The sequence below is a fragment of the Oryctolagus cuniculus genome, chromosome Y, assembly GCF_051225735.1.
Source record: "Oryctolagus cuniculus isolate XC-2025 breed Fujian yellow rabbit chromosome Y, ASM5122573v1, whole genome shotgun sequence".
Taxonomy (NCBI): domain Eukaryota; kingdom Metazoa; phylum Chordata; class Mammalia; order Lagomorpha; family Leporidae; genus Oryctolagus; species Oryctolagus cuniculus.
Genome location: NC_142889.1, coordinates 27,973,909 through 27,988,309, shown reverse-complemented (window position 1 = coordinate 27,988,309; position 14,401 = coordinate 27,973,909). Strand labels below are relative to the sequence as shown.

The following is a 14,401-nucleotide window of genomic DNA, read 5'->3' as shown; positions in this document are numbered from 1 at the left end:
GTTGTATGTACCCTTATGTTATTAAAATTGATGAAAATTATTTAAAACCCAAACAAGAAACTTTCCTAGTAAAATCTCTGGAAATGTTCCAAAAGACATACTGAAGAGCCAAAGTGACTCCATTTTTAAACAATAAAAAAAGCAGCCTCCATTTCCCATAGCAGACCCGAGTCCTTGTAAAAGCAGGCATTCAGGCATTCCGGAGACATCAAAGCTTACCAGGGACAGCTAGCTCAGTAGACCAAGGACAGCACAGTAGAGATTGCTGAACAAAGTAACTCCGTGTGCCCAAAGCTTCCATGCTGTAAGCCCCCTGCTGTAACGCCCTGTACCCAAAGCTTCCATGCTGTATGTAACTCTTTTTTCCTGCTGATGTAGCCCTTTTTTCCTTTAAAAACTCTCCCAAAGAAAGACCGGGGCCTCACTCCTTCCTCCTCTGTGCTGGTTGGTTGGATGGGGTCCCTGTCGCGGCTTGTACTCCCGAATAAACCTTGCTTTTGCAGTTCAGTGTGATCGACTCTCTGGGGGTCTCTGCAGGGATCTAACCATCTGGGCACAACATAAGACATACAATGAATAAAGCAATACGTACTGAAGAAAATGCCTTGTATTGGGCATGAGAACACTTGGATCCTGTCTTCCATTACATGTGATGTACACAGTAAGTACATCTATAGGAACAGCACATTTGTGTTGGCTTTGGTTTGGGAGAATTGAGGATAGGGAGGAGATAGAAAAAAAGTACTACATTTATTTTATTTGTTATTTGTTTATTTGAGAAGCAAAAGGAGAAAGAGGAGAGAGCGAGAACGAGAGCAAGCCGGAGCTGCGGCTCACTAGGCTAATCCTCCCCCTGTGGCGCTGGCACACCAGGTTCTAGTCCCGGTCAGGGTGCCGGATTCTGTCCCGGTTGCCCCTCTTCCAGGCCAGCTCTCTGCTGTGGCCAGGGAGTGCAGTGGAGGATGGCCCAAGTCCTTGGGCCCTGCACCCCATGGGAGACCAGGAATAAAACCTGGCTCCTGCCATCGGATCAGCGCGGTGCGCTGGCTGCAGCGTGCAGGCCATGGCAGCGATTGGAGGGTGAACCAATGGCAAAGGAAAACCTTTCTCTGTCTCTCTCTCTCTCACTGTCCACTCTGCCTGTCAAAAACAAAACAAAACAAAACAAAACAAAACAAAACGAAACAAAACAAAACAAAAAAGACACGAGAGCAAGACCAAGTACTCCCATCTGCTGGTTCACTCATCAAACAGCTAAAACTGAACTATGTCAAAGCTGGGAGCATCAGGACAGTCATTGCAGTACAGCAAGTTAAACTATCAATTTGGATGGTCACATCCCCTTTCAGAGTGCTGAATCCGTTCCTGGATATTCCTTTTGATCCTTCTTCCTGCTGATACATATGGGAGGCAACAGATGATGACCCAGGTACTTGGGTTCCTGCCCCTCACAGGGGAGAATCAGATGAATTTCTGGCTTTGGCCAGTCTGTTGCAGGCATTTGGATGAGTGAACTGGCAGATGAATGATCTCACTCACTATCTCTTTGTTTTTCAAATAAGTAAATTAATTAGTTAATTTTTTAAAGATCGATTTATTTATTTGAAAGGCAGAGTTACAGAGAGGTAGAGGCAGAGACAGAGACAGAGAGAGATCTTCCAACCACTGGTTCACTCCCCAAATGGCTGCAGTGTCTGAAGCTAGGCTGATCTGAAGCCAGGAGCCAGGAGCTTCTTCCAGATCTCCCACGTGGGTGCAAGTGCAGGAGCCCAAGAACTTGGGCCATCCTCTACTGCTTTCTCAGGCCATAGCAGAGAGCTGGATTGGAAGTGAAGCAGCCGGGTCTCAAACTGGTGCCCAATATGTGATGCCGGCACTGCAGATGGCAGCTTTACCCACCACACCACAGCACAGGCCCTGTAAATTCATTAATTTAAAAACAACTAAAATTAGCTCTATCCTGGTCTCCAGCATGGATCAAAGGCTCTCACCTACTTGAACTATTGCTTTCTGGGTGGTAGTCTCCCAGGGTGTGCATTAGCAGGGAACTGAAATTGAATCAGGAAGTCAAGCCCAGGCATTGTGTGATATGGGTGTCTCCAGCAGTATTTTAATAACTTAGCCAAACACGCACCCTCAACTCTTTTTAGGCTAATGAAAATGTCCTATAATTGAATGGTGGTGATGTTTACTTATAATTATAAAATAAGACTTGTATACTTTTAGTGGATGAATTAGGTTCATATCTCAATTACATTATTTGATTTCTGACATTTTTAAAAGAAATAATTCAATTTTTATAATATTTATAATTTTAGTGCTTCAAATTTAAATCCACATAAAATGCAAAACCCTTCTGTAGGCAACATAGCATCTTTATAAGTAGATATGGATAGAAATGCACGAGAAATTGATAACACTATAGAAACAGGGTAATTAACATTGATTGATTCAGGTTGGGATTCTTAGGAAAGGTGATGTTAATGTTACCTGTATATCCTTTACAAATATATTTATAAAATAAATTAATATAAACAAAACATAGTCGGACAGCATTGTAGCATAATAGTTTGGGTTGCCACCTGTGATGCCAACATCCCATATGAGCACCAGTTTGAGTTCCAGCTGCTCCACTTCCAATGCAGCTTCTCATTAATGTGCCTGGGAAAACAGCAGAAGATGGCCCAAGTACTTGGGATCCTACCACCCATGTTGGAGACCTGGATGGTGTTCCAGACTACTGACTTCAGCCTGGCCCAGCATCAACCATTGCAGCTATTTGAGGTCTGAACCAGGAGATGGAGCATGTCTCTACCTATTTCCACCCCCTCCCACCAATTACTCTGCCTTTCAAATAAATAAATCTTAAAAAATTACAAGCATGTTCAGATTCAACATGGACATGACTAATATTGTTAGTGATGAACCAGAAAAGAATGACCTCATGTCTTAGTGCTGCTTGGACCCTAAATTAGTCCAACTCTCTGTTTATTATTCCCTTTATCTTTACCACAGGGACAGTTAATTCTTCTGTATTCAGTACAACTTAAATATTAGAGGGACCAGAGCTGTGGTGTAGCTGGTTAATTTGCTGCCTGTGATGCCAGCATCCCATATGGGTGCTGATTTGAGTCTTGGCTGCTCCTATTCTGCTCCAAATCTGTGCTTATGTGACTGGGACAGTAGTGGAAAATGGCCCATGTACTTGGACCTCTGCAACCATGTGGGAGCTCCTAGCCCTGGCCATTGTGGCCATTTGGTGAGTGAACCAGCAGAGGGATGATATTAATTCTCTCTCTCTCTCTCTCTCTCTCCACATTTCCCTGTGACTTTGCCTTTCAAATAAATATTTCTTTTTTTAAATTAAACATTAGAGGGGCTAGCACTGTGGGCTAAAGCCCTGGCCTGAAGTGCTGGCATCCCATATGAGCACAAGTTCTAGTCCCAGCTGCTCCTCTTCCAATCCAGCTCTCTGCTATGGCCTGGGATAGCAGTAGAAGATGGCCCAAGCCCTTGGGCCCTTACACCTGCATGGGAGACCCAGAAAAAGCTCCTGGCTCCTGGCTTCAGATCAGCACAGCTCCAGCCATTGTGGCCATTTGGGGAGTGAGCCAGAAGATGGAAGACCTCTCTCTCTCTCTCTAGATCTACCTCTCTTTATAACTCTGTATTTCAAGTAAAGAAAATAAATTTTTAAAAAATCAAACATTAGAGTAACTTATGATTGCCAAGTATTACATGGAGCTAAGAGAGAAGTGGTTACTTAAAGTCAGCTAACCATAAGTGAGTATTGTGTTCCCACTTTTACAGCAATCCTCATGGAATCCACATCTCTAACCCTACTATGAACACCCCCTGCTAGTGGAAGTATGTGACCACCAGTATAGGAGCAATGACTCCTAAGAAAAAACAAAAGGATCAACTATTCCATGATGCCAAGCTAGTTCCTTAATCCCTGCACATTTATTTTCTATTTCAAGGAATGTGACTTTGAGACCTTTATGTTCAGGATACAATTGTGTTCTGAGATGGAGGTACCTAGGCTTGAACGTTTGAGACTGGGATTCTTTGATTAGCAGAATAAACTTACTGAAGGACAATGTCAGGATCAGAGAAGACACAGGAATTAGCACAGGGAAAATTGTATCTTAGACATAGAGAAAACTAGACATTGGTTGGGGCCCAATGCCCATATCCCTATCACATCCCCACTCAAGCCCATACCAACACTGACCAATGCTTATCATTTGTAGAGGAGTAGTGATTGCAGTCATATCTCCATGAAACACTTGTGTTGACCTTGCTGGATTTGTGGCAAAAATCAACAAATGGAGGGAAAACTGAAGTCTAGCTTTCAGGACAATAAGTGAGGATTTGTTAGAAGTTTAAATGGACAGTCAATGGGTACACAAATGGATTTCAGGAGTTCCTAGGTAAGTAAATACCAGACATTGGAAGTTTTGCATTTGTACAATGAATTTAGGATGAACCCACGTTAAGACTTGGTATGCCATTCCAATATATGCAGTAGAATATTTTCCCAATGGGGGAACAAGATCCATGCATGGTTCAGGCATTCTTTTAGTAGATGAGAGCAAGCATCTTATTAAAGGATTAGACATGAGTTGCTATAGCAATATTAGTTTTTTGTTTGAGGATATTAAAGTAAAATAGAGTCATTGTGATTTTCCTCATGCTTTAAGCAAGCATCAGTAATAATTAGATGTGTGTTCTATATGTACAATATAATTATCAGAACTAAAAATGAAAATAAAACAGAATGACAGTTATCAACAAATACTCTACCTGTATTTGAATTTCTCAATTGTTTGTTTTGCTTGCTTGCTTGTTTCTTTTCCCTCTTCACCCACCCCATTTCTTTTTTCTTTATTTTTACAGATGTATTTTTTTTATTTGAAAGAGTTACAGAAAGAGCATTTTTAAAAGAGTTACTTATTTGTTTGAAAGGCAGAGTTACAGAGAGGCAGAGGGAGAGAGAGTGAGAGGTCTTCCATCCACTGGTTCACTCTCCAGATGGCCACAATGGCTGGAGCTGCATCAATCCATGCTAGGAGCCAGGAGGTTCTTCCAGGTCTCCCACATGGTTGCAGGGGTCCAAGGACTTGGGCCATCTTCTATTACTTTCCCAGGCTATAGCAGAGAGCTGGATCAAAAGTGGAGCAGCCCGGACTTAAACTGGGACTTAAACTGGGATGATGGCACTGCAAGTTGTGGCTTTATCTGCTACACCACAGTGCCAGCCCCAGGAGATCTTTATCTGCTGGCTCAACCCCCAGATGGCAGCAATGGCCAGGGCTGGGCCAGGCTGAAGCCAGGTGCTTCATATGGGTCTCCAACATAGGTACAGAGGTTCAAACACTTGGGTCATCTTCTGTTTTTCCCAGACCATTAGCAGGGAGCTGGATTGAAAATGGGGCATCCAGGACTTGGAATGCCAGCATCAAAGGCAGCAGCTTTACCTGCTATACCTCAACACTGACACCCCACCATTCTTTCAAATGTGAGTTTCACAAGCCAAGAATTAATCATCAGAATTCCTTATGGCTCGCACATGGATGAGGACCAACTCTGATGCATCATAGCTGGTCTCCAGGCAGTAGGGCTGAATACATGAGATATGCAAATCCTTCTACTTGTTTCCTAATGGAGAGGTACAGAAGCTTGTGTAGTTTCACCCTCCATGACATTTGTAGCACAGAACCATGGGAAGGGCCTTCTCTGATTGGATCTGAGCATGGACTGTTCTGCTTTCATCTCAGAAATTCTGGGCTCTTGTAGCTCTCTGATCCTGCTGCACAGGCTCTGAGTGGATTCTGTATCTTTGAAATTTGGTGTCAGGAAGAAAGATGGACCCAGCTGGCCATAGGGAGCCCTGCTGAGTGGAACATGTGTTCTCCACTTTTAGGGGTAGAAACAACAGTGTCTCAGGTGGGCAGTATTTGACATGGAGTTGTGATTCCCTGCCTGGGCCTATGGGGGAAGTCAGTCTGTCATTGGATCCTCAGACCAGGAACAGTGCAGGGACACCATGTGCTGTACTTTCAGCAATTGCATTTTTTACAATTTTATTCTTATTTTTTCAGTGATTACATTTTAATAGGTGAGTATTCTGTCATAAGCTGATGTGTTTTTTTAGAAATACAGAGCCTGGTTCCAGAAACTCCATAAATGGAGTGGTCAATCCAAGATGTCTTTTTATGGGACATATTATAGCCATACCATATTTCAAGTTCCATGTGTTTTTTGGCCTTTTCCAACCTATTGTTTAGCTTCAGTAGATTTTCATTTTAGTAACTATATTTTACACCTCTAGAATTTAATTATTTTTCTTTTTTGTTTACTTTTCTCCTAGTAAGCCCTATAATTTTTTCAAGTACTTTTATATAATCTTTTAAATACTAGAAGATATTTAGAGGCTTTTAACAATCTTGCCTGCTAATTGCAGCATTTGAATTAACTTGAGTTTTTCCTTTTAATTACTTTTCCCCTTGATTGTGACTGAGATTTTCTTTTTTCACATATATAGTGTTTCTGAATTTTGTCCTGGGTGTTGTAAATCATATGTTTGGGAACAGTGGATACTGTTGAACTCCTTACAAAAATGATTTATATTTTTTACAAGGCAATTAATTAGCTGGATTCAGATTCCAAACTCTATTCCTTTCAGTGATCAATAAATGAACTTAGCTTCTGGTGGTTGTTTTTTATTCTTGCATCTGAAGTCTTCCATTATACATGTGTAGTGTAGTAGTCAACAATTTTGGTGAGTTTTTTTTATGTCAATTTAAGCACTTAAGTTTTTTTGTTCTCTTTCTTGCAGGGCTTATCTTCCTCCATGCTTTTATCTTATCTTATCTATGTTTTTAAAAACATATTTATTTATTTATTTATTTGAAAGAGTGACAGAGAGCAAGATCTTCCATTCAGTGGTTTCCTTTCCAAATAGGTAAACCACACTGAAGACAGAAGCCAGGAACTTCATCAGATTCTCCCATGCAGGAGGCAGTGGCCTGAATACAGTAGGCCATCTGCTGCTGCCTTCCCAGGCAGATCTGAAGGGAGCTGCTTTGGAAGCCAAGCAGTCAGAACCCAAACTGGCACTCTGCTAGGAGATGCCAGCACGGCTAGCAGCAGGTCAACCTGTTGCACCACAATGCCTGCCTTTCTTCCTCCATTGTTCACTTGTCTTCTTTGCCATAGACTTTCTGGTACAATATACCAAGTCATTAAAACTGCAGCTTTTCCTTCCTCATTTTCTATACAAGCAGAATTTCCTGTGATAAAATGTCCCAAATATTTGACTTTTTTCCTTTTGTTTTGGTTCCTAGTCAAATCTCCATATAGCTGTGCATTAAATTTTGGTTGAATTGCATGTTTTTTCTTTCTTCTCAAGGGTTCATCTTGTAAAATATGTTGTCATCAGCATGATAATTTTCAGGTGCTGATAGTATAAAATCTGTCTTCTACAATCTAATCTCATAAGTCATTATTTCCACTCTGGATTATTGCTTTAGATATTGTCCTGTTTTATTTTTTCTGTTCAAATTGTCTTCCTTGCATGACTTATACAAATAAATACACATGTCAGATTTCACTGAATTCATTTTTATACATGGACTATGTGCTCCTCTTTTGGTTTACTGATTGTAACATCTTAAATAGTAGTTTTGTGTTTTTTAGTAGTCATTGTTTTTAATATTTATATGCGTATTTGAAAGGCAGTTAGTAAAAGGACACACACATACACACATAGATATCTGCTGTCTGCATGCTCACTCTCCAAATAGCCTAATGGCCAGTATTGGGCCAGGCTAAAACCAGGAGCCAGGAACTCCATCTGGATCCCCTACATTGGTGACAGGGTCCCAAATACTTGGATCACCTCCACTGCCTTCCCTGGTACATTAGCAAGGAGCTGGATTGAAAGTGGAACAGCCAAGACTTGAACTGGTACCCATATGTTTTGTCAACATCATACATAGTGGCTTAACCCACTGTGTCCCAATGCCAGCCCTGAGTCATCATCTTTTACTTGCAAATCATATTATACATCTTTGGGTATGGTATAATAACTGAATTACTATACATCCAGTTATCTTTGCCTGGTTTCTATATAATGCTTGTCCTACATTTTACCCCTCCATGTTATAAGTCCTTCAATACATTTTTTCTGTCTTGCTTCAAAAGGTCAGTGATTTCTTTTTTAATGGTTCATTTTATATATTTTAAAGGCAGGGTTACAGGGAGAGAGGAAGATAGAGAGAGATCTTTGATCTGATGGTTCACTCCCCCTGCAATGGGCAGGGCTGAGACAGACCAAAGCCAGGAGCCAGGAGCTCCTTCCAGTTCTCTCACGTTGGTGCAGGGGCCCAAGCACTTGGACCATCTTCCACTGCTTTCTCAGGCTATTAGATTGAATCAAAAGTGCAGCAGCCAGGACTTGAATCTGCACTGACATGGGATGCTGGCATTGCAGTTGGTGGCTTTACCTGCTACACCACAAGGCGAGCCCTGTCGATGAATTTTTAAAGAGTTTGAAAATAAAAGGGAAATATATATATTTCTATGATTTGTATTTTATTTTTAATTAATGAATTTTAAGGGATACAAATTTCATAAGTACATCAGAAATGTAGTTATTCTTTCTACCACACCCGCCCTCCCAACCACACTCCCATCCCTCCCCCTCCTCCCTCTCCCATTCCCAGTTGCATTCTCCATTAAGATTCATTTCCAGTTTACTTTGTACATAGCAGACCAACTCTATACTAAGTAAAGATTTCAACAAGCACACACACACACAAAGCTGTTTGAGAACTGGTTTCACAGTTAACTCTCATAATACAACTCATTGAGGAGCTAGGTCTTGCCTCCTAGAAAAGGATTGAATGTGGGGAGAAGAGAGCTGACTCCTTAGAGAGAGAGGGATACCTAAGAAAGAGACATACACAGAGAGGCTACCTGAGAGATGTCTCCCTGACCACAGTGTAGGGTGAGAATCTGGGGGCACAGACAGAAAAGATCTGCTATGCCAAACTTCTCATCAGTGCCCAGCCCTATCAAGAGCCACGTGTATTCACTGTGAAAAAAATATTCCAGGTGAGGTTAGTGGGACAAATGAAGAAGGAAAAGGAGGGAGATGTTTGGCCAAGGTTCAATGTTTGACCCCCGGTTTGACTTACAGGGTGGCAACTAGGAACCTGGAGGGGCCTTAAAGCTCTCTTAACTCCAACTTAATTTGGATTTCATTCATTCCCTAACCAGGACCACACCTCTTTTCCTTTGGTGGCTCTGTCCTCTGATAGCCACAGCCCTTCCCACCCACCGCTGCACTCATGGCTGAGCCTGAGCATCCAAGAACCTCCATGGCCACTCAGACTGCTCTGCTGGCCCACTTACCACCCTCACGAGTGAAACTTGGGCTTTTGGCCTTAGCAACTCTGTCTTAGGCCTACCTCAGCCTCACTCTGCAACTCCTCCTACCCTGTGCCTAGACCTTCCCTGATCTATGTTACAAAGTCCAACTGTGAACACAGCACAGCCCCTGCCTGTTGCCAGGGAAGGCAGACATGGACTTCCAGGCTAGTAACTCTCCACCTCTTTGTCTTTGCTCCTCCTTAGCCCCTCTCTCATCTTCTCCCTGTGCCTCAATGCAGTAGCCCCTGCATGGCCAGATTAATCCTGTGTCTTTCCTCCTAGCCCTCTCACAGATCCTCTTCCTGCCCAACTCCAGGAGGGCATAACCAGCTCCCAGCCATCTTTATGGGCTCCAGTCAGGAATCCCCCTGCCTTGAAGCCAAGGGGGACTAGAAGCTGGAATGGGGCACCCATAGGTCCATTGGTAGCAGCCACTGCATGGACTTGGCCACATTATGGGCCTGAGTATTTTGGCCCTGCCCAAAAGCTGAAAGATGTAGAGTACTGGGATTTCTGGCTTTCATCCCCTACCAGATGGCTGAGAGAATATGTGCTTATTGAGACTTTTGCCATAGAAGGTCTTAGAGAAACACAAAAGCCACTGGCTCTAATCCTCATCAACATGCTGGGCAACACAAACCTGATGTGGCACTCGAATTTCATGCTCATAGCTTGACACTGGGCCAGGCCTGTGCTGCTGTGCTCAGACCCTATGGAGCTCATTGCCTTTCTACCTGCCCTGTCAGCACCTTGTACCTTTTGGCTTCACACCTACTCCTACATTTTTTTTAAATTTTTTTTATCTTTTTTTATTTTTTTGACAGGCAGAGTGGACAGTGAGAGAGAGAGACAGAGAGAAAGGTCTTCCTTTGCCATTGTTTCACCCTCCAATGGCCGCCGCGGCAGGCGCACTGCGGCCGGCACACCGCGCTGATCCGATGACAGGAGCCAGGTACTTATCCTGGTCTCCCATGGGGTGCAGGGCCCAAGCACTTGGGCTATCCTCCACTGCACTCCCTGGCCACAGCAGAGAGCTGGCCTGGAAGAGGGGCAACCAGGACAGAATCTGGCACCCTGACCGGGACTAGAACCTGGTGTGCCGGCACTGCTAGGCAGAGGATTAGCATAGTGAGCCACAGCGCCGGCCACCTACTCCTACTTTTAATGTAGCAACTCTCTCTGCATGCATTGGCCACTCCCTGGAGTACCTGTTGTAGGAGTGCACTAATCTGGCTGTTCTGTGAAACTCATTGTGGTGAGCTGGCCACCTTTCCCATGAAGCCTAGGGAGCCACCAAGCCTGGCCTTGCCAGCTCTTGTTCCCCCTTAGTCAGAGAACTTCACTCCCCTCTTTCTGAATCCCTCTGTACCCTGAAAGTGTCATTCTGTTTAGCCCAGGAAGTTGTTGCCCTCAGCATCTCTTCCCTGACTCCTTTTAGGTAATCAAGCATCTCAGCATGGGCAGTGAAGAAGGCTGGCCCTAGGTCTAGGGGTCGGTCTATGGTTACTCTGCTTTGATGCAGAAGAGCCATGTCTCTCTCTTTCTTTCTTTTTTTTTTTTTTACAATTTTATTTATTTTATTTGAGAGTTAAAGTTACAGTGAGAGAGAGAGAAACAGAGATAAAGGTCTTCTATCAGTTGTTCCACTCCCCAGATGGCTGCAAAGGCCAGAGCTGCACCGATCCAAAGCCAGAAGCCAGGAGCCAGGGATTTCTTCCTGGACTCCCATGTGGGTGCAGGGGTCCAATGACTTGGGCCATCTTCCACTGCTTTACCAGGTCATAGCAGAGAGCTGGTCTGAAAGTAGAGCAGCTGGGACAAGAACCAGCACCCACATGGAATGCTGATGCCGCAGGCAGAGGACCAACCCCACTGTGCCACAGCACCAGCCCAAGCCATGCCTCTTGAAAGTGCTCATAGCCTCCCTTGCAGGTCAGTCATATCCCATTTACTTTTACTTCAATCTCATAAGAAACACCTGCCTATGAGATTGTGTCTTGGGCTTTCATGAGAGTGAAAGAGTTGGAGTGACAGACACCCAAGAGTGTCCAACTCCATGTGCTTGTGTGGAGGTTGGAGTTGGGGCATTGAGATATGGGTGTGAGCATTGACAAAAGAGACTAAGAATGGAGGTGTTCCTGCTAGCATGCTTACCTTGAAAGAAGGAAGTCATCCTGTCTGCATGCAAACTCCCTGATTTTAACCCAATGGGGCATTTAACCCTGGGGAAGAGCTGCTTACCACTCCCAAGGATGGCATTGACAATGAGCTGGAGCTTGGACATGCAGGAGATTACATCCAGGGACTGACTGTTCACACAGGAGAAGGTCCAGTGAAGGACTTTAAGGCCCTGAGTGCAACAGTCATCAAAGACATTTACCTCTGTAGCAGCAGACCTCCATTTGTTTGTGGTGCAAGACGAGGTGGCTGGGCCTTGACTGTTAAGTCTCCTAGAGACAGACCCTACTAGTAAGCATGCAGGCATTGGACTTTGCTTGTTTCTTTAATCTGCTGGCTATGCTGTTTATTTTATTTATTTATTTATTATTTTTTTGACAGGCAGAGTTAGACAGAGAGAGAGAGACAGAGATAAAGTTCTTCCTTTTCCATTGGTTCACCCCCCAAATGGCCGCTGTGGCCGGTGCACTGCAGCTGGTGCACCGCGCCGTTCTGAAACCAGGAGCCAGATGCTTCCTCCTAGTCTCCCATGCAGGTACAGGGCCCAAGCACTTGGGCCATCTTCCACTGCCTTCCCAGGCCACAGCAGAGAGCTGGACTGGAAGAGGAGCAACCAGGACAGAATCTGGTGCCCCGACTGGGACCAGAACCCAGGGTGTCTGCGCCACAGGCAGAGGATTAGCCTAGTGAGCCATGGCCAGCTGGTTATGCTGTTTTGCACTATATTAGGCATGCTAAGAAAAAAAACTTTTGGAATTTGCAGTCTCTCTAAGAGTTTTACATGTCCTGTGTTTTCCAGAGAAGAGTCTTGCAGGTCCCACGGGCCCAGAGCCCCCACAGGACTGAATGTACAACAAACCAATGTCTGCCTGTGTGGATGACATGAATGTGTGGCACATGTGTGAGTGTGGGGAAGTATAGATGTGATTTAAAGGCCTATAGGAAGAACACTAAAGGAGGAGCCAGAGAAAGGCCCCTAAAGTTATCTCCTTTTCTGTGAAAGGCAGAGCTGACTCATCCCAGTCCTGGAAGGAGTTGCAGTGTGAGACCTCAGCTGGACTGGGCAAGAGACCTAACATTGACCCTGAGGTCCCAAAGACTCCTCTCTACAGAGAAGACTCCATTTGTGGTGGGGATCTGAGTACAGATCCATAGCCAGGACGATCGTCACTCATCAACTGATTGGGCTTAGGGTAGCCGCTGGCTAACATGTTTTTGTGTACTGACAGCAGCAGCAAGTACACTAACCTCTAGACACCCTCCTTAAGCCCATAGCACCATAGACTTTAAACTTTCTAGTCCTCCAGATAGAATCAGAAATCCCACCCCAGGGACCTCTCATTTTGTTCCAGAAGCCTCAATAACTGTCTCTCCACAGATGAACTTCCTGAAACCATCTTGTAGCAACTTGTAGTTTCATATCTTTGGACCCAAGCTTTGATTCAAAAGTCCCCTGATTCTCTAGGGGCCCCTAGCCCAAGACCAAACCCCAGCCATAGCTATATCTATAGCCTAATGGAATGCTGCTTGTCCTAGCTGACTGCATTGGCTATGCTGTTAGGAAAGGATGCTATGGAATTACATATATGTCTGCTAAGGGGCTAAAAGCATCCTTGTCCTTGGGGCTTCAGGGGCTCCTAAAGTTGTCTCTCCCACCCCACTTCAGGACTTGTGAGTTTGTCCCCCAGCAGTACTAGGACTGTGCTAAATTTGCCCTGGGTCAGGAGCAACCTTACAACACTCCCTCCACCAGGGAGAGAGAACATCAGTCCACCTTTGTCCCCAAGTCCATGGGCAAGTGGTCCTCACTGTGGATACTGTAATCTTCAGAAGAACATGTCAGTTCACATCTCAATTTAAAAAGGGAAGAATAGCATATGGTGATGGCAGTTAATGTGCTGCTTTTGATGTAAGAATCCATATGGTTATGCCTGTTGGCTACTCTGCTTTAGATCCAGCTTCCTGATTGTGTGCTCCCTGGGAGGCTGCAGATAATGGCTGGAGTATTTGAGTAGCTGTCACCCATTTGTAAGATCTGGAGGGGTTCCAGGCTCCTGGCTTCATCCTGGCACAGCCCTTGCCATTGTGGTCATTTGTGGGAGCAAACCAGTGGGATTTGAGGTCATTCTCTATTTCTTTCTGATATCCAAATAAATAAAAGAAATGAGTCTATGAAATGTATTGAAAAATTAATCATTGGAATTTAATAAAGAACAGGACCATACTGCAGTGACTCTAAGGGAACATACAAATGTTTCACTATGAGTTAAGTTGGACTAAAATATGCTGTAGCAGCAAACATTTCCCACATCTTAGTGAATTCCAAAGGAACTTTCTGTTTGTGTACAATGCACATCTGGCACAAACAAGAAAGTAGCCACTCCATCTAGTCCCTCAGGCAAAAGTGGGCTCCATCACCTAGAAACCAGTTGCCTCAATAGTAACTACAGTTTAGATTTTCATTGTCTTAACCTGGAAGGCATGAACATATTTTTGATTTCTTAAATGTCACAGATTTCATGGACTATTTTAGAGTTTCAGATATAAGAAAAATAAAGCAAAATTTAAAAGTAGTCAACAAAGGGAGACTTAAAATTTTTTGAAAAGTACATGACTACAGGTAAATCTTAATATATACTAAATATGAATTAGGAAGTACATATTTAAACTCCTTGATGAAATAACAGCATGTAGAAATAAAAATGACACCTTTATAATTCAATAAGGTTTATCCAAAATTGTCAAGGAATATTGGGACATATGATAATACAATATTTGACTTTGA

The 14,401-nt window shown here is 43.7% G+C and overlaps 1 pseudogene; it reads left to right on the top strand.

Annotated features, from left to right (window-relative positions):
- LOC149119434 (uncharacterized) overlaps positions 1 to 14,401 on the top strand; it is a 214,413-nt pseudogene that overhangs the window by 49,661 nt on the left and 150,351 nt on the right.